Raw genomic sequence first — 22,241 nt, 5'->3', positions numbered from 1 at the left:
AATTCTCCATTTTTTTTGTATGAGGTTGGCTAATGAAGAAATAAGTTACAAAGTTATATAGAAGATGAAAGAGGTTATAATGGATTAAATGTAGTAATGATAGTTAAAAGGTTTAATGGGTTTAAATAAGATATAAGTTATAGTTGTTTGAGTAAATAATGAGAGTTAATACTTAAAAGTGAAAGAAAATACATCATCATAAAGAAATATTTTAAAGGAAGAGAAACGTTGAAGTTACAAAAATAATGAAGAGTAAAGTTCTTTCAATGTGGGCAATTGATTATGTCATTTCTTCGAAATTTCCATGTGTCTTAGTTTTCATACTTTTAAAATTAGAAAAAATGGTCAAAAAACCTACAAAAAAAATGAATAATATTTTATGCCTTAGAGAGCGTCATGTCGTTAGGTCTATGTTTAAATGTATTTTTTTCTTGCACATAATAAGTATATTATAGAAATATTAATTCCAAAAAGCATTTCGTAAAACATACATTTTGAAGTACTAATTCAATATAAAATCAAGATGTTACCAACACATTCATTTTTAACTATGAAGTACGTAAATGAAGAAATAATAATGAATATATCATAATTGAAAAGTCAATAATTTATGAACTTCATAAGATAACTTTCTTAGGGTTTTGCCCTAATTTTCTTACCATAATTTAAGATTTATTTTTCCTTATAGAAAAAACAAAACATTACCATAAATGTTTTTACTTTTCTTGAAAGGAAAATATAATATTATTTTATATTTGGTTTATTCTATCCTTTTCTAATAGGAAAGGTTTTAGGACTCTATAAATATATGTTTGTTTCTTCTAAATCAAAAACAATAACATCCACAATGTAGTCGTTTAAGAGTCTTGTTTATGGAGAGATTTATTCTCTCTAAAGTTTCAATGTTTTTCTTTATATTAGTTTTAATTTGATATAATAATATTTTGATTTTTAGTATAAGTTTTTGTTATCTGATTTATCAACTATATGATTTGCAAATTGTAAGCTTCCGCATGACGACCTAATCACCTTCATAACCCAACAAACTTTTCTATCGAGCTAACATGTCACTGAAATTAAATTATATTGTTAAAATACATCTAACTATCAATCTGCAAGTGTATATCTCTCTCAATTCTAAACTATAGATATTCCAAATAATTATTATCATATTAATATGGAGTATCATTACTTTTAAATTTATTACACATTAAAATTAGGATAAATGACTTACTATTTTATAGAGAATTATTATATATTGTATATTGTAATTGAAAAAATTATAGAAAAAAATTGTCCAATGATTCTCTATCAGTTGAAGATTATTTTTTGTTGCCTTCGATATAGAAAGTGTAAAATTTTATAGTAGCATCTTGTCCTTGGATGATACATCTTGTATTTGGAGAATTAACTTAAATATATTAAAATAAGCAACAACAAATATATTTATACATATATTTGTAAATCATTTAAACTTTTATTTAACCAAACTAATTCAATTATCTCTTTTTGATAAATTTTCGCCACCATCATTGAACTTCTTTTTTCATATCTTAATGAATTTGTACCAAATTAATCTGACCTTTCTCTTTTGTGAATCTTGTATATTGCCTTTAAACTTCCTTTTCATCTTGATAAACATGTATTTGACTTGACTATCATGACACAAAAAGAAATGTTCGAAGAATATATTTATGATCTGCATCAAAATGATGGTCACCTATTTTATATCATCTCTTTTGACTATTAACAACATAAATGATGAAGAAAATGAAGGAAAAATTTTAAAAAAGAGAAGATACATTGATTAAAACAAACTGAGAAAATGAATATGAGTAGCTAACAACTCCATGGAGGATTGTTATTTATAGATTGATTAATCATGACAAATTAAGTAGAAGGAAGTTGAGACATGAGATTTAAAATTAAGAGTGACATTAAGGTGTCAAAATTAAATGGCGGTGAAATAAGTTTTAATTATTGAGTGTAGGTGACAATTATGTAATTAAGGATTAAGGATTGTGGGAGTTGCCCTCAAGTTTTTAAGTTGACAGTTTGATCCATTGTATTAAATGAGGAGTAAAAGGGTAAAAGACTAAAACCAAATTTAACCAATTATGGTGGGAACCAAAAATGGAGGGAGGTCAACGAACCAAAAGGGAAAATAAAAGCTGCAAATCTCCCCCGCCTCCCCGCCTGATTCCTCCTCTTCTTCTTCTTCTGCTTCTGCTTCGTTCTTGCTTGCTTACTTTCTTTCCGTTCTTTTCATCTTTTTGTTCTTCTTCTTGTTCGTACATTGTTGGTCTTGCTGCTATTTCTTCTTCTTCTTCTTGAATCAGATTTAGCTAATCAGCGGATAAGATTTCGTTCTATATCAATTGCCATTACTTCATAAGTGATTGTGTTCACACGCCATTATTTGGTAAGTAATATTAATAGTTCTTTGAATCATTCATCATCATCTTGTATACCTGTAATTTTTTCAATAATTTGGTTATATCGATTGCAACAGTTGACTCGTGCTAAATAAATCAGATATTGGAACAAATGATAGTCTTATGTTGTGAAAGGTTATATGTCACAACATATGACCTACATGTTGCAATAAACTAGTCATATGTTGCAATATATGACTTCCCTCTTGGAGATGTCGCAACAAAATAGCCATATGTTGCAACATATAATTTATCAGTCACAACAAAATAGTCATTTGTCGCAATATTCAACTTACACATGTTGCAACATATGATTTATGTTTGGCAACAGAATAGTTATAAGTAGTAAAATATGACTTACATGTCACAACAGAATAGTCATATCCTGCAACATATAGCTTACAAATGTTGCAACATGTGATTTATGTGTCGCAACCAAATAGTTATATGAAGCTACATATGACTTATATGTCGCAACGTAATAGTTATATGTTGCAATTGATAACTTACACATGTTGTAAGATGTGATTTATGTGTCGCAACATATGACTTTTATGTCGTAACAGAATGTTCATATGTTGGAACATATCACTTATATGTCGCAACAGAATAGTCATATATTGCAATATGTAATTTATGTGTCGCAACATAATAGTTATATGTAGCAACATATGACTTACATGTCGCAATAGAATAGTCATATGTTGCAACATATAACTTACACATACTGTAACATGTGATTTATGTATCATAACCTATGACTTTTATGTCGCAACAAAATGTTCATATGTTGGAACTAATGACTTATATGTCACAACAAAATAGTTATATGTTGCAACATATACCTTACACATGTTGCAACATGTGATTTGTGTGTCGCAACAGAACAGTTATATGTAGTAACATATGACTTTTATGTGGCAACAAAATGGTCATATGATGCACCATACAACTTACATGTTCCAACAGAATAGCCATATGTTGCACCAAATGACTTGCACCTCTTTCAATATGTAACTTATATTTCGTAACATAATAGACATATGTAGTAACATATGACTTTTATGTCGCAACATAATAGTCACATGCTGCCACATAAGACTCATATATTGCAACAAATGATGAAGTTGTATTCTATCATTAGTACTAATTATTTTTTGAGTTAATTTCTTCAGGTACAATAATTGGAGGGATTATTTGTAGGGATAGATTGTTGTGGTGAATGGATAGAGAGAAATATCGATATATTTGGCATTGAAAGGATGGTCTGAAAGAGTCGGTAGGAATGACTTTTGAAAGAAATATTTTGTATGATGATTTTGTGAATTTAATCATCCATAGTTATGGACTCAATTGTCAATCGAAAGATCTTCTCATCAGTTACATTTCCAATTTTTTTCATAATGAGAAGGTCTTACCTTTTAAAATAACTAATCAGCCTAGTTGCTTGTTTATTTGGGAGGACCTGTGGGGCCTATGTTAAAAGTCTACCTAGTTGAAATCCTATCGAGGAGAATCATAAGTTAGAAGAAGACCAATAAGATATGTTAAATGATGAATTTGATGATGTGGACATAAATAATCACAATGATGAAATCAGAAGAGATGAAGATCCGGACCTTGGGAGCAACAATCCTCCTATACCTATTATTGGGAGCAACAATTCAATTTTTTCTCAAGAGTCACAAAATGAGTATTGTTCATGTTCATGGCTGCCAAATGCCTTTTTGCACCAATCCAATCCATGCCTCCAGGATATGGTCTAATGCCCCTGACGTAGTCAATATCCCCATCCCATACAAACTCATTAAGTAACTGCTTTAAGCTTCTGCCATCAGTTGTTGTTGGCTCCTCGCTAATACTGTCGTACCTCTTTTTGAAGTTGGTATAGAAGTTGAGATCCATGATTCTATCCGTGAAATCATAGTTCTCATGGAATCTCAAATTCCTCTCACGCATGAGGCTAAGAATTTCATCAATATACTGAAATAACAAATAATATTAAAGAGTAAATAAGAGTAATGATTGAAAAGATAAAACAAACAAACAAACATTATAAATTGAAGGTTAGTAGAGAAAATTACCTAGTCTTACCACCAAATGTTCATACTTGTCATGGCCCTGAAATCATTTCCAGTAAAATAATGCATGTTATATCATGCGCACATATCCTTTACTCTCATCAGTTCCAACAAAGCGGTCTTTTTAGCAACAGACACTATCTTATAAATATTGACCGGCATGAGCTTCATCTTCTCTCATATGGCCATTGGCAATTCTCCAAATATTTTCTTCTTCAAATTATGTATTGCCTTGATAAATAATTTTTTTCTCCTTTTGTCTTGTGGAGTATATGGATCCCGAATATTGTTTGATGAAGTGACCTTGACCCCCTCTTGTTTTTAAATTCATTCATAGCCTAACTCAATGTTTGAAGATACTTGATAAAATCTTCGTCATGTTTCTTGCACTTCTCACATAGAAAGCTAGAGCATCTACTACAAGAGGTAGCCCCAACACTTTGTCCAACAGCACCAACACCACCACCACCACCAACACAAATACTACCACAAACATCAACACCAGCACCAACACCAATATTAACACCAACCCTTAGAACTGCATCATCCATATCCTCATTAATAACAACTAAGTCATCATCAACTCTTTCCTTTTTGATGGTTGTTGCTCCAACCAATTCCCTTTTTAACTCTATCCACTACAAGATCAAATAAGGTTTCAACCAACCCTAGAGTAATTAGAAATGACATTTGCGATTCCATTTTTGTAGGGACAAGCCATGGATGCACAACCTAAAATTATAAAAATGAGTCATTTGTAGGAATATTTGGGTCACATGTTATAACAGATGGGTCATATGTTGCTACATATGGGTGATAGCATAAGGAGGGTAAGGGAAGAGATCTAATAGCCCAACAAGAATGAAACCTCATCAACAATACATAACCAAGGAGGAACATCAACTCCAAGCTCAAACATATTCAAAATATCATTTCATAGGGTATACATGAAAATCACACTCAAATGCGTATAATCATGAATAAATCAATCAAGTTACCTCATTTTCTCAAAAATCAAGTTTTCACGAGCATGCATGCATGGGGAAACATGAGAATGACTAAGACATAAGAATGGACCATGGGGAACTAAATACCTCAAGCTAAAGTAAGGTCGGAGGGAAAGAGATGGGGATAACAGGACTTCATATTGGCCTCGGCCTCCAGAGTAGCACACTCAACTCTTTGATTCGTCCATAAGACTTTCATGGATGCAACTTCCTTATTTCTCAACTTCTTACTTGCCGACCAAAAATCTCAACCAGAACCTCTTCGTAAGAAAGATTATCTTTAACTCCCAAACCTTCCAATAGAACAATGGATGCCAGATCTCCAACATATTTCTTCAGCAAAGAGACATGAAAAAAATGGATGTACCAAGGCTAAATTATTAGGCAAATCAAGAGTTGTTTTTAACTTTTTTCTAATAAGATGTACTTTCTCCATAGACTCATGTACCAACTCAGGACCTATCAAGGCAACCTCACCAACTTCAAACCAACCTATAGGAGATCTACACCTACTACCATAAAGAGTCTCAAATGGATCCATATCAATGCTTGAATGCTAGTTATTATTGTAAGCAAACTCAATCAAAGGCAAATGATCATCTCAATTACCCTTGAAGTCAATCACACAAGCTCTCCACATATCTTCTAAAGTTTAGATAGTATGCTCCGCTTGCCCATCAGTTTGAGGGTGAAAGTCCTTACTAAGCTTAACACAACTTTCCTACCAAATCTCTCTCTATTCTGGCAGCGGAAAAACGAATTGATTGACTATTGAGTGCAAGCCCTGCTAATAAAGGAAAGACATTATACCAAGCATGTCCAAGTACCAAGGCGCTTTTGGAAAGATTTCCAAAACTAAGAAGTGAATTGGGCACCTCAATTGGAGATAATAGATAAGGACACTCCATGCAACCTAACCATTTCCCTCAAATACAACTTAGCATAGTCCTCCATTAAATAAGAAACCTCGATGGGAATGAAATGAGCGGACTTCGTCATACGATTTGCAATAACCCAAATCGAGTCACGTTGTTGTTGGGTACCTGGTAAACCAACAATAAAATTCATATTCAAATGTTCCCACTTCCAAGTTGGAATACTAATATCTTGGGATAAACCTCCCACTTTTTGATATTCAACTTTTACTTGTTGACAATTAGGACACTTAGCCACAAATTTCGCAGTATCCTTCTTCATCCTTTTCCATCAACAGACCTCCCACAAGTCACGGTACATCTTGGTGTCTCCCGGGTGAATGAAATATCGAGAACTATGGGCTTCCGATAAAATTTGTTCCCTCAAATAATCAATATTGGGAACACACAAATGACTTTTATACCGAAGCACACCATCTCTCCCTCGAGAGAAAGCCTCAACGAACTATTTAAGCATTGCTTCCTTCAATTCAACCAAAATTGGGTCAATACCTTTCTTGGCTTTCACATCCGGCACAAAAGACGATTCTAAATCATTTTGAACCATAACACCACATTTGGTAGAGTCAACCAATCGAACACCCAATCGGGCCAATCTATGAACATCTCAAACCAGATTTTTATTATCATCCTTAATGTGAGCAACACTACCCATTGATAACTGACTAAGAATATCTGCCACCATATTTGCCTTACCTTGATGAAAGAGGACACTCATATCATAATCCTTTAGTAACTCAAGCCATCTCATTTGGCGAAGATTTAGATCTTTTTACTTGAACACATATTTCAAACTTTTGTATTCGGTGAAGACATCAACATGAACACCATATAGGTAATGCCTCCAAATCTTTAAGACAAAAACAACCGCCGCTAGTTCCAAATCATGTGTAGGATAGTTCTTTTCAAGAATCTTAAGTTGTCGTGAAGCATAAGCAATAACCTTTTCATTTTGCATAAGAACACACCCTAGTCCAATCCTTAAAACTTCACAATAAACAACAAACCCATCATATTCTTCCGGTAAAGTCAACACTGGAGCGGAGGTAAGTCTATCTTTCAATTCTTAGAAACTTTTCTCACACACTTCAGACCGTATGAACTTAACTTTATTTTGGGTCAATGCCTTCAACGAAGAGGCAAACGAAGAAAATTCTTCAATAAACCTTCTATAGTAACCAGCCAAACCCAAGAAACTTCAAATATTCTAAGAGGATAGAGGTCTAGGCCAACTCTTAACTGTCTCCATTTTCTTAGGATCTACCTCACTACCCTTACCGAAAATAATGTGACCAACAAAAGCCACAGATTTTAACCAAAACTCAAATTTACTAAAATTTTCAAAGAGTTGTTGGTCCTTGAGGACTTGCAACACAATCCTTAAATGATCGGCATGCTCATCTTTGTTCCTTGAGTAAATTAAGATGCCATCGTTAAACACAATCACAAACATGTCAAGGTATTGTCTAAACACCCTATTCATCAAATCTATAAATGCGGCCAGAGCATTAATCAAGCCAAAAGATATTACCAAAAACTCGTAATGACTATACAAGTTCGGAAAGCCATGTTCGGAATGGCATCTTCCTTCATCCTCAATTGGTGATAACCCGACCGAAGGTCAATCTTAGAAAAGTAACTTGATCCTTGGAGTTAATCAAGAAAATCATCTATATTTGGAAGAGGATATTTGTTCTTAAAGGTAACCTTGTTCAACTGTCGGTAGTCAACACATATACAAAGTGAACCATCTTTCTTTCGAACAAATAAAACTGGAGCACCCTATGGAGAGATACTCGATCAGATGAAACCCTTATTCAACAAATCTTTCAATTTATCTTTTAACTTCTTAAGTTCCACCGGAGCCATATGATGAGGAGGAATAGAGATAGGTTGCGCATCTGGGAGGAGGTTAATACCAAAGTATATTTCGGGAGGAACATTGGGTAAATCATCGGGAAACACTTCTAGAAATTCATTAATAATGGGGATCGACTCAAAGGTATGGGTTTCAAAATTTGTATCACTAACCCGAACAAGATGATATATGCAACCCTTAGCAATAATTTTTATATCTTTAAGACAAAAATAAACTGACCCTTAGGCATAGAATTTTCCCTTTTCCACTCTAGGACAGGCTAATTAGGAAAATGAAACTTGATCACTCGGGTCCTACAATCAACATAAGCATAACAAGAATAGAGTCAATCCATACCCAGAATAACATCGAAATCTCAAATATCAAGCTCTTCAAGATTAATATGCGTGATTCTATGGGGGTAAGAAGATGGACAATCTCTATAGACTCTCTTAGCCACAATAGATTCACTAATAGGAGTAGAGAAAGAAAAAGGATTTATCAACACATCCGAAAGAACACCAAACCTTATTGCCACATATGGCGTCACAAAAGACAAAGTAGCACCAGGATCAATCAAAGCATAAACATCAAGATGAAACACTTTCAACATACCCATAACTACGCCGGGAGAACCCTCTTGCTCATGATGAGTTTGAAGTGCATAAAATCAGTTTTCCTTTAGGGTACTTGAACCCGAACCACTAGGCAGAGCTTGTAAACCTTCTTTTCCCTTAGTAGTAACTGATCGATAATCCCTTATCTTGTGAACACTCTTACCACAACAAAGAAACCATCCGTACCGACTAAGCATTTACATGCAATCTTCCTTCCACATCTAGCACAAGTAGTCAATAAAGATCCACTACCATTTTCTCCTTGAGGCTTAAGGTTGGACACCCTATCTTTGTTGAATTTTGCAGTCGAAGCATTGGAGGAACCTTGACTGGAGAACCTTTGTCGGAACTTAGAACAACCATGTCCATCGGACCTTGAATGTGAAAAGTAACCATCACCGATGTTTTCCCTTTTTGCCTCCTTAGACTTTTCCTTGAGTTTCTCTTTCTCGATTTGTTAAGCTTGAATCATTAGATGAGAAATGTCCATTTCTTTAATGAGTATGGTGGTACGACATTCTTTAACCACCATTTCAGACACACCCAAAACGAACTTGCTCATCCTTTCCATAGAGTTAGCTACCATAGTAGTAGTGTCCACTAAGGAGTGATAGATAAGGCAGTGGCAAGTGTGAGTCATTTAATGCACAATAATGAGCCACTTGAATCTGTTCTTGCTAATTATGATGAATCTGAAGTTCAGTGTTATGAGAAAATGGTAGCTGCTTTATTAGGATTAGGAGCATATTCAAGAAATCCAATCAAATTGGATATCGATCTAAAAAATAGAGAAATCCCCCTGCTAAACCATCAATAGAAGAACCACTGAATTTGGAGTTAAAAGTCCTACCCTCTCATCTCAAATATGCCTTCTTAGGAGCCAATAATACTCTACCGGTAATTATTGCCGCCAATTTTCTTGAAAGGCAGGTGAAATTGCTCATTGATGTACTGCGAAAGCACATAAAAGCTATTGGATGGATAATAGCCGCTATAGTAGGAATTCCTCCTAGCATCTGCACTCACAAAATCCGGCTCGACAAGGAATGAAAGCCTAGTGTGGAACATCAACGGAGATTAAACCCTCCAATGCAAGAGGTGGTAAAAAGGGAAATCATCAAGTGGCTGGATGCAGGGGTGATATACCCTATTGCAGATAGTAAGTGGGTAAGTCCGATGCAATGTGTCCCGAAAAAGGGAGGAATAACCGTGGTCCCGAATACAAAAGGAGAACTTGTAACAACAAGACCAGTAACTGGGTGGAGAGTATGCATGGACTATCGAAAGCTTAACTCATGGACTAAGAAAGATCATTTTCCGATGCCTTTTATGGATTAGATGCTTGACCAGTTATCAGAAAGAGGATGGCACTGTTTCTTGGATGGATACTCCGGCTAAAATCAGCTCTATTGCGCCGAAAGATCAAGAGAAAACCACTTTTACTTGCCCTTATGGAACTTTCGCATTCAAAAGGATGCCATTTGGACTATGTAATGCCCCAGCAACATTTCAGCGTTGCATGGTGTCTATTTTTACAGATATGGTCGAAGACTCTATGGAGGTTTTTATGGACGACTTCTCAGTCATCGGGTATACGTTCGAAGAATGCTTGACTCACTTAGGACAGGTACTCCAAAGATGCGTCGAAACAAACCTGGTTCTGAATTGGGAGAAATGTCATTTTATGGTAAAATAAGGTATTGTTCTTGGGCAAAAAGTATCACAAAAGGGGCTGGACGTTGACAAGGCAAAGATTGAGATCATTGAGAAATTACCCCCGCCGATTTCAGTAAAGGGTGTTCGCAGCTTTTAAGGGCACGCATGATTTTATAGAAGGTTCACAAAGACTTCTCAAAGATTGCACTCCCATTATGCAAACTCCTAAAGAAGGAAGTGAAATTCCACTTTAATGATGCTTGTATGGCTGCATTTCATTGATTGAAAGAGAAGCTAATATCCACCCTGATCATCATCAGCCCTAATTGGTCCGAATCTTTTGAGTTAATATGTGATGCCAGAGGTATGGCACTAGGGGTTGTGTTGGGGCAGAAGCGCAACAAATTGTTTCACCCAATCTACTACGCAAGCAAGACTCTAAATAGTGCCCAACAAAATTATATGGTCACCGAACAAGAGTTGCTTGAAGTAGTCTATGCATTTGAGAAATTCAGGGCGTACTTGCTAGGCTCCAAAGTAATCGTGCACACTAATCATGTTGCACTCCGTTATTTGATGGCAAAGAAAGATGCAAAACCACCAATTGATTAGGTGGATACTACTATTACAAGAATTTGATTTCGAGGTGAAAGATCAAAAAGGTGCGAAAAATCAAGTAGCTAACCATTTATCAAGGCTGGAAGAAAGGGAGAATGTCGAGCACGAGGTTGACATAGATGACTCTTTCCCAGATGAACGGGTGTTTGCAATATCCCTCAAACATACGCCATGGTACACAAATTTTGCAAATTACATTGTGTGTGGGCTGATGCCGGATGAGTTGAGCTTTTACTAACAAAAAAGATTCATGTTCGATGTTAAAAAGTACTTTTGGGACGAGCCATACTTGTTCCGAGAGTGTGTTGACAATGTCATCAGAAGGTGTGTTCCTAAAGAAGAAGTGGTAGAAATTCTCCATGCCTGCCATACATCACCAGTGGGTGGTCACCATGGTGGTGTTCGCACCGCTGCTAAAGTTCTCCAGAGTGGATATTACTGGCCATCACTCTATAAGGATGCACATGAGTTTGTAAAGAAATGCTCTAAATGTCAGCAGCAAGGTGGAGTGTCTAGAAGACACGAATTACCTCTCACCCCTAATTTAGAGGTTGAGCTATTCGATGTATGGGGGATAGATTTCATGGGCCCATTTGTGAGCTCGTTTGGAAATAAATATATCTAGGTGGCTGTGGATTATGTTTCCAAATGGGTGGAAGCCATTGCACTTCCAAACAACGAAGGAAAAAATGTCGTTCAATTCTTGAAACGCTACATCTTTGCCAAATTTGGCACTCCGAGAGCAATCATAAGCAATGGAGGATCCCACTTTTGCAATAAGTGGTTTTCAATGGCACTGAGTAAATATGGGGTGAAACACAAAGTGGCAACCCCATATCATCCCCAAACAAGTGGCCAAGTTGAAGTGTCAAATAGGGAAATCAAAAACATCTTGGCCAAGACAGTAAATGTCAATAGAGCTGATTGGTCTAGGAAACTCGATGATGCACTATGGGCATATCAGAATGCTTACAAAATACCTATCGGGATGTCTCCATATCAGTTGGTTTATGGTAAGGCTTGTCATCTACCCGTTGAGTTAGAACACAAAGCATTATGGGCATTGAAAGCTTTAAATTTGGACTGGTCAAAAACTTCAAAGGAGAGAACAGAGCAGTTGAACGAACTGGATGAATTTAGACTCAGGTCATATGAAAGTTCAACCACATATAAGGAGAAGATGAAGAAATGGCATGATGCTCGGATACTCAAGCGAGACTTCAAGGTAGGAGATTGGGTTCTGCTATACAATTCACGACTTAGACTCTTCCCTGGAAAGCTCAAATCCAAATAGTCTGGACCATTTCGAGTAACGCGAGTGTTCATCAATGGTGCCATAGAGTATAAAGATCAGGAAGGACCTCCATTTACAGTGAATGGTCAATGTCTGAAATTGTATCTGGGAGATTGTCAAGAGATTTCGTTAGTTGAAGTGGTATATTTGGAAGACGCTTGAAGGCGTTGCTGCATCGTGCCACGACGTTAACTAAGGTGTTGTTTGGGAGGCAACCCAAGACCCTTTGTTATCTTTTATTTTGCGTATTGATTAAATAATAGTGTGCTAGTTTTACAGACTAAAGTGTGGAAGGCGATCAGAAGGTGCAAAATGGCGAGCAACAGTTCCAGTTGGCGAATCGCTGAAGAATCCGGCGATCAACTCTATTCCGCCGTTTGAATCAAGATATCTTCAAAATAAAGAGTCTGTAAAACTCAGAAACAGTTGGAAATCATTTGCGAATCACCAAGCATTTTGATGACAGCAATAGAATTCGCCGTTGGGACCCTCGTATAGTAGCGGTTCTGTAACCTTCGGCGGATAAACCCAGTTTGACTAACGTCGCCAAGTGGACGTTTTGCAAGCCAAAGCATTAATGTCCAGATAGATGGAACAACCACTAAGCCAGGATCCCCTCTTTACCTCCCTCTCTATCTTTTTTTATTTTGCCTCTCGAATTCTTATTACTTGTATTTGAGGACAAATTGCTTTTTATTTGTGGTGGGGTGAGGCCCACACGTTTTGTGTGCTTGTTTCAGATACTTGTGTTTTGTATATATTTGGTTTGTCTGTTTATAACTGTGTTAATAACTGCTTTTCGTGGATGTTGGAGCTCATGCCTCTCGTTTACTTTTAATTGCAAAATGATTTTGACCCTTCCGAAATTTTTTAAATTTTTTACACATTTTTGCCACCCCTCGTGAGTTGAATGTGGCTGCTCTTTTGCAAAAATTTAAGTCTTGGTTTCGATCAATATCGATGACTTGAATAGTTCTTTCAATTGAACGAGCATGAATGTATGGCTACGATGAGGCCAAATGAAGTTGCATAGATAATATGTGAACTCTTTGCTTCTCGTTGTGATTAGCCATTTATCGAATCGATTCTCTTGTGATGATCGTTGCACACTAGCGAAAGTGTGTAGTCTTGCTTAACTTAAGTGTCAATGCCTTGTGTGATTAGCTTGCTTTGAACCATGCATGAATAAACCTAGAATTTGCCTTGTTAGTCTGATTGATTTAGAAAGTTGTCCTCTTGATATGATCTTAGGAAACTTTAAAGAGTGTGAGCCAAATTTGACATATACCTCTTTTGTGGCCTACTCGTGAGTGTGTGAAACTCTTTTGAACACCCTTTGAGCCTTACCTTTCTTTGGAAGAACCTTGATGAACCCTAGACCTCACTTGACCCACTACCTATAATCCTCTTAATTTTTGGTTTAGTGAATAGCCAACTTAGGTCAAAAGCCTAAGTTGGGGATATGGTGAAAAGGAAAAGGAGAAGTCAAGAAGTGCAGGAAAAAGTCCCCCTTAACCCATGGTGTTGCAGAGCAACGAAAACCCCTTTAATCTAAAAAGAAAGTGGAATAATTACAAAAGAAATCGGGTTTCCAAGCAATCCATGAAGTTGAATAAATAGGTAACTTAGAAGCACTAGATAAAGAATCGATAAAGGAAAAGAAGGGAATGCCCTGAGAATACCACATCCCACGAGGAAAGAGCCACTGAGCCTAAATGACCATACCTTTGCATTCACCCCCATTACAAGTCTTATAAAGACCTTTTTGATCTTGAGTAAGCCGAATCGAAAGTCGATTGGAAAATAAGGGCAAACCTATGGGTATAAACATGCATTGTGTTCCTCTTTTTTAGTGAGAGTGTTGCATTTAATTCCTGATCTTGAATTGATTAACCTCTGTGTGTGAATATGGAATCATTCTTCATGTGAGGGCATTTAGATACTTTTTGTCGAGCTTGAACTTGCACAAGTAGCAAGTATTGCGAGAACTAGAATCTCTGGTATTTGTGTGTCACAACTTGAATCTTTGAGTACACATTTGATCTGTGCATAAGTAATTTGAATCTTGTTGTGTATGGTCATGATTGAGTCTTGTGTAGCACTATTTAAGACACCCTTTTTGAACGACTGAACTTGAGTTTGCTTGAGGACAAACAAAAGTTTAAGTTGGGGGTGTTGATGAGTCCCCAAATTGGACTCATTTAGGGATTTATTTTGATAAGAATAGTGTCCTCGAATGCTTATTTTGTCTAAATATCTGATGAAAACTCTTAAGTTTCAAGTATTTGAAGTTTTAGTGAAAGCATGGACACTTAGGCGCAAAAAGGAACAGAAAGGCTAAAAAGAACGACGAAGCTGAAGCCCGAGCATCGCCAAGTGCTTGGCGATTCGCCAAAGGAATTTACTCCACCCTTTGTTCCAGTATGCGAAGCCCTGAAGGAGAAGGATAAAAAAGGCGATGAAAGAAGCAGTCGGCGCTTCGCCGAATAGTTCCGCGAAGCAGTACTATACCGCCTAATGGTCCAAAACGTGAAGGTGCTGAAGGCAAGCACGAAACGATGATGAGACAGACGAAGGGCGAGTCGCTGAAGTCATTTGGCGACATCGACTAACTTCGCCAAAAGATCCACCAATGCTATTTTCCGAAGTCTATAAATACTGAAATTATTATTATTTTTAGGATTTGAACTTTTATTTTAATTTCCAAAATAGAATAGTACTTTTTAGATATTTTCTCTCAAGTTTGGAGAGGGTTTTTTTTGGGAACTTGAAGAAAGGAGTTCATCTTCCCCAAGTTGGAAGTGAGTCTTCTCTATTCTTCTTCCTTTCCTTAAATTAAGGTTTAATTTCTTATACCCATTTGATTTTACTATCATTTTAGGTGTATTTTGTTATTTCTTGATGTGTGGCTAAAAACCCCCATTCTTGGGGTGTGATTTAGCAAATATGTGTTGATATTATTGTTAGGTCTTGCTTGCTGATAGGTTAGATGTAGTTTAATGGTGATTTCACCTAGTGGCTGTGGTTTAATCTAAAGGGTTTGTAGTTGCAAATACAAAGTCACTCATGTGTTTTCGCCTTGCCCGAGAGGGAGGTCGCGAAACCAAGACCACTAGACTGATGACCTAAGGAGTGGGTCGACATGAGGTTCAGCCCGAGAGGGTTGTGTTAAGCTTAGATGGGAGTAAGTGAGCTGAAGCCATGCGGAAGCTACATGAAAAGGTGTGGCTGCACTTAGAGAAGAAGAACCAAGATGTAGCAAAAAGGGCAAAAAGGGCCGTAAGAGGATAGTGTTTGAACCGGGTGATTAGGTGTGGGTACACTTTCGCAAGGAGTGTTTTCCCACCCAACGCAAGACGAAGTTGATGCCGCGAGGTGATGGACCATTTCCAGTGATTGAGCGGCTCAACGACAATGCCTACAAGGTTTCCCTTCCTCCTGAATATCAAGTGCACAACACTTTCAATGTGTGCGACCTGTCCCCTTTTCCAACTGTTGGTGATGATGATCTGTCGAATTTGAGGACAAATTCTTTTCAACGAGGAGAGAATGATGAAATACAGATTTCATCAAAGCCATTTAATAGATCAAGACCTTCCAAGGATGCAAGGGTTATTTATGAAGATAGAGGTGCTCGAGATGGTGTTGATGACAAGCAAGGACTTTTATGCCTTGAAAATTGTAGAAGAAGGCACTTTTGGCGAGCAAGGCCCACTTGACACATCACCCAATGGCTTAGGCGATGGTCCCAACTCGCCTAATGCTCCAGAGCGTGACCATGACTGAAGATCATGCAGAGAAGCTCGCCAACCAGGTCGGCGCATCGCCCAACCCACTTGGCGACCCGACCCAGCTCGCCCATTGTCATTCCGGGTCACTTTTGGGTCTTTTATTTTAAAACCTATAAATAGCTAGCTAGGGTTCATTTTAGACTTAGATTATTATTAATGTTACAAACTGAAAACTCATGTTTAAGTGTTGAGAGCTTGGTTAAGCTTTTGTTGCCTTTTGTTAGAAATGTTGGTTGCTTAGGATATCAATTCCCTTGAGGTCATTGTAAGAGTTAGGTGCTATAGTTGGATCAACGAATCGAGGTCATTAGGTTTAATATATCCTTTGGTTTCCTCTTGTGTGTCTATCTATTTATCTTTACTTTCCGTCTTTTTGATTTCGGCATATTATCATCGTTTCTCTAGTGAGAATCGTATCACTTATTTATATATGTGGTGCGCTTCACACTCATGAACAAGACTCTACTCGACGTGACTTATAAGACATCCTAGGACCCCTTCTAAACCTTGTGCTCTGAATACCAAGTTTTTCACGATCCAAAGTAGACCCTAGGCATAACATGGCGTATAGAACCCTAAGAGGCCCTACACAAACCACATAGCATACATCATACAAGAAAATATAAGTAACGACTTCAAAAGATAACATTTCATACAAAAGAGTTTGACAAAAACGGAAGTATTAACATAAGTATCAAAACTATCTAGTACATCATAAGGAAAATGATTGGGACGTAACCCATACATCACATACAATGTCTGAAAATAGAAATGACATGAAAGCAATAAAAGACTCTTGGCCTTCGGATCATGAGGACTCACCAATCGTCAAAAACCCAAAAGAATAAGCTAGCCACGAGTATGGGAAATAGGAGCGTCGGGCCCTACATTAGTGAAATAATGTAGGCAAAAGTATGCATTAGTACATGGAATGTACCAAGTATGATAGCAATGCATAAGAGTTATGAAATTATGCTAAAAGAAACTTGCATGACATACAATGACCAAGCTAAATAATAAATAATATGTTAGGAAAACATAAGTCATAATTATGGTTAATGCAAGCTAAACATCTTATAAAAAACTTTTGAGATACTTTAGAAAGTAACCTTAGTTCATTATTGTGGGAAGTTTATCTTTAACCAACATAGACCATGTGAGATATAACATGGAATCCAATGTCCATCTCATACCGAAAAGAGATGTCCTTGCTTGTCAAGGTAAGAACAATAAACTTGAGCTAAAGTGTATCCACTTGCTAATGTATATCTAAAACAAACTTATGGTGGTACATAGTTTATGAGATAGAGTGATTGCTACTAGAAGCCCGGCCCCAACTAACGGGAGAGCTTCTATCTCAATATTCTCTGGGTGCTAAGTGTAAATCTCACGGAATAGTCATTAATCATAATTCATCTCATTGTCCATGGAAAGACACAATTAAGTAACTAATTCAAGCTAAATATCATTTAAAATAGCTCCTTAATATTGATTCAACTTAGGTGAGAAAACCTTTCAACCTTATGAATCCTTTTGTGAGAAAAACTCTTTCACAATCATTATTTGAGTAGTATATGAGTAATCATTTCGCAACAACAACAACAATGATGCTTTACTCTCAAAGTAACCTTAAATCATTTAATTTCATAAAACAACATGCATATCTTTATTATTCATCTTTCATAGTTCATAAGTTTCATCATATGATCATAATCAAGAAATCGTGGATCATGCATGGGTTCATATGAATTTAACTTTAAAACATGTAATTACTTCAATTCATGCATAAAAAGATAGAAAGCAATCAATTAGATCACAATTGAAAAGAACTCATGAATATTGAATAAAATCCTAATTTTGATTGGAGAATCTAAGTTATAAAATTGGAGAATTTAGGAACCCTATGGAGGAAAAGACTTCATAGGTGAATACTAACATACCTTAGCAATCAATGGTGAATTGGAGCTCTTCAAGACAAATCCTGCCTTTCTCCTTCCTTAGTTCTTGAGGGAAATTTGGAGGTGATCTTGGGGGGATTTAGGGATTTTAGAAGAATGATTTAGAATGGGTAGTTTTTAGGCTTAAAAGACTTATATAGGGCTTAGGTTTAGGATCAAAATGACCTGGTTTAGGCATTAATCAATTAGGAAAAAGACTTAAAAGCCCTTAAAATAACAGTTGACCCATCCTACGATTTGGACCTATGGTCTGTAGGCCCTTCTACGGATTGTCCTGGTCAACCGTAGAAATGATCAGAGACTATTAATTTAGACTAACTTTTGACGGAATCAATGTACGACTCGTAGGTATTCCTATAGTCTATACATGCCAACCATAGAAACCAACTTTAAGCTTTAAAACTTCACCAAGTCTAGGGGTCACCTACGAGACCTATCTACAACTCGTATATGGGATGACGGGCCGTCCTGGTGAACCGTACAAAGGGTACTGGACTTGTTTTGAAAAAAATAATGTCTCCATTCCTATGGTTGTCACCTATGGCCCGTAGAAGCTTCTACGGTCCATAGATGGGAACTGTAGACACAACCTACAACCCAAAAATTCCATTTTCTCCTTTTTCCAAATTCTGAGGTGTTACAATAATTTTATTACCAAGAAAATAAACAAAAGTAAAACTTTCATTAATTCCGCAGATAAATTTAAATAAATCATCAATAATATTTTTTTAAAATTTACTGTAATTATTATTTGAGAAAGCTGACAATAGAAAAAATGATAATAACCGAGACAATCTTTAAAATAATGTCTATCATCATATAACTAGTCATTCTCATTTTTTAACTAATATTTACATTGTTTGTTCTTTATATATTTCAAAGAAAGAAACAATAAAAAGTATACGAGTATGACAAAAAATGATAACATAATGCTATAAAAACTCTATCATATTAGGCATGATTATCTAAAAAGTTATTTACGGTGGGGTCAATTTTTATGAGAGTTGCTTTATTTTTTTAATTATTCATATATTTTTATAAGAATCACTACAACCTGGAAAATATGATAGCATAAAGTATAAATATCATTACACCAATAATAATAATAATAATAATAATAATAATAATAATAATAATCATGATAATAAGTGTCTTCCACATGTCCTAGTGGAAAGACCACGCTTGTATGTCGGTCTTATCCTCTTCTTATTGGCCATTGTAAATTGTGTAGGCCATATTATCTTATCGTTTTAGATTTTTCGACCTCTATATAATGAGGCGAGATTTTCTTTAGGGAGGCAGGTCTTAGACACTCTCTCTCTCACTAATATTGTAATACTTTCTTCTGTAAATTTTTAAGTTTGAATAATAAAAGCTTTCAGTTTGGTACAAACTTCAAGTTCTTCAGGAGTGCTACTCCAAGTACTATTTTAATTTTAGTTTTTTCTTTATGTGCTCAGCCTAAATGATAGGCTAGAATATTCGTGTTGAACTATAACATACTAGGTTACTATAAGAAATGACGATTATGTCTATTGTTAAAACATATTGAATATAGTTATACTAAGGTTAAGTATAAGTGATCCAAGCAGGTTCTTGAAAGGCTGTCAAATGAATCCGTTGGATTACCCGTTAGCTAGGAGGGCGTTAGGGCAGACCCGGATAGTAGAAGTTTTCATTAACTATTGCTAGGATTGTTTATACTTGTAAAGGCACCTTGAGTAAAACTGATCGATCCGTCGAAACATTTGGTATCAGAGCCATGGGCTTTTAGCAGCTATAGGTGGTATAGTTCAACACAACTTCACTTATGAATATCATAAAGAGAAGATCTACTGTTAAAAACAGTAGAAAAGAAGAATATGACATACCTCAATATCTAGATCTACTTAATAAATGGACTATTTCGAAAATCCCTCCCAGGATTATATACAAAATGGGAACATATGAAAAACTTGGCCTCAAACAAGTGGTTAAAACCACTGAGAAAACTCTCACTATCAATAGTGATCATCAACTTTTAGATTATTATCCGAAAATGACCTAGCCCCTTATAGGGAAATTTACAGAAGAAAGTATTACAATATTAGAGAGAGAGAAGTTCTAAGACCTGCCTCCCTAAAGAAAATCTCACCTCCTTATATAGAGGTTGGGAAATATAAAACGATAAGATAATATGGCCTACACAATTTACAATGGCCAATAAGAAGAGGATAAGACCGATAAATAAGCGTGGTCTTTCCACTAGGACATGTGGCCGACACTTATTATCATGGCCTGCTTTATTAAAGTTTTTGACTTATTACCCCAATTATTCAATTTGTGGGGCCTTCTTTCTTACACCTTTCCTTTTCCTTTGCAGGCGGTGTTGCCAGAAGATTCTTCCACTTGGTCTTGTAGTCTTTGGAGAAGAGTATCGATGTCAATCTCTTCATTGTTATTAGCACTTTGTGCTTCTCCTACCATGCATGATTCTTCATCATTATTGGTGTGGCTAGCTGATGTCATGGATATATCATCTCTCCTATCTATAACGAGATTTTTCATTAAATTTCTTTTTACTTCCTCCATATATATGGCTATTGCTTCTGATTTGGATATTAATCCTTTCTTCATCTAAAGCTTTCTTACAATCTGTTTGAATGCACTAAGATCATCCACCTGTGATTTTGATCTTTCTGTATTTTGATATTTGTCAATCGTTGTATTTATTAAATCTATAATTTCTTGACCATGAATTTTTCCTTCGAGGTCTTTTTGTATTAATTTGTTCCAAAACTTTGTATAAAAAGTTCTTTATGAACATGAAAATCCTTCAGGAGTATTATTAACCTCTACAGACAATTTCATAATCCATGGGATTGAGAATTCTATAAAGAAGTACATTAAGGCTATATCCTCAAAGAATATATTATCTTGTTCTAAACTTATGAGTTTAGGGGAGACATCCACCCATTCAGAATATAATCTTTTGTAAGGTTCTGGTAATTTTTTTACTGAGGGACCATATAAAGTCCACCATTGAAAAAATCAATTTGGAATAGGTTGGTTAAAAACATGAGATCATATTTTTAGAAACCAAGAATGCTTTTTATTAGCATTTTTATATAATAAAGCTCTATTAATATCCATATAGTTCAGTAATTATATTTTACTGCTACCTTTTGTTCTGGATGTATATAATCCCTTTCTTTTAAGGGGATCATTCCCCATTCTTCTAGAGCCATAACTCTTTTTATAATTATTTTTGAAAAGTTATAAACTTTTTTGGTATTGGCTGGGTAGAAATGCTGAAATTCACAAGATCCTGTTGCTGAGAGTATCATCTCATAATGCATCATGTATTTATAAGCAGGTGTGGTATAAGACACTGAATCCAGATACCTTTGCATTATTTGTCATGGATCATTTTTTCATCGTAAATCACTTTGTTCTAGAAGAAGCATAACTTCTTTTTTATCATTTTGATCAAAGATTTCTTTGTTTTCTTCATCTGTGAGAACTGTGGAATATGATTGAGGAAAATTATCCTTTCCTTGTTTGGATTGCATAAAATCCAAGAATTCCTTGTACATTGGATGGTCTGTATTAAGCCCACTTGTAGAAGCAATATTTGTTGCTATCAATTTTTGGTTTCCCATTTGAGCGAGGATATTACCTCTTCCACTTCCTGCTTTTCCTCCTCTTCCCCTCCTCGAGGGTGGAGACCATGAAGGTCTCATACTGTCATAAAAAACAAAGATTAGTTTAAGTACTCTCTTGTAAGAAAATCAGGCAAACTATTATCTGAACTTTTTTTATAATGGATATCGAAATCAAATGGAGCTAATAAAGCTTGCCATCTTGCAAACATTTGTTTTGAAACATCATGCTTACAATCCTTATTAAACATGAATTTTAGCTCCTTGACAGTCAGTTTTTATTAAAAACTTCTGGTTATAAAGATTCCCTCGAAATTTTAAAACATTTTTGACAATTGCCAGAATTTCTT

This window comes from Solanum stenotomum, chromosome 5, assembly GCF_019186545.1.
Source record: "Solanum stenotomum isolate F172 chromosome 5, ASM1918654v1, whole genome shotgun sequence".
Lineage (NCBI taxonomy): Eukaryota > Viridiplantae > Streptophyta > Magnoliopsida > Solanales > Solanaceae > Solanum > Solanum stenotomum.
This window is presented reverse-complemented; position numbering follows the sequence as displayed.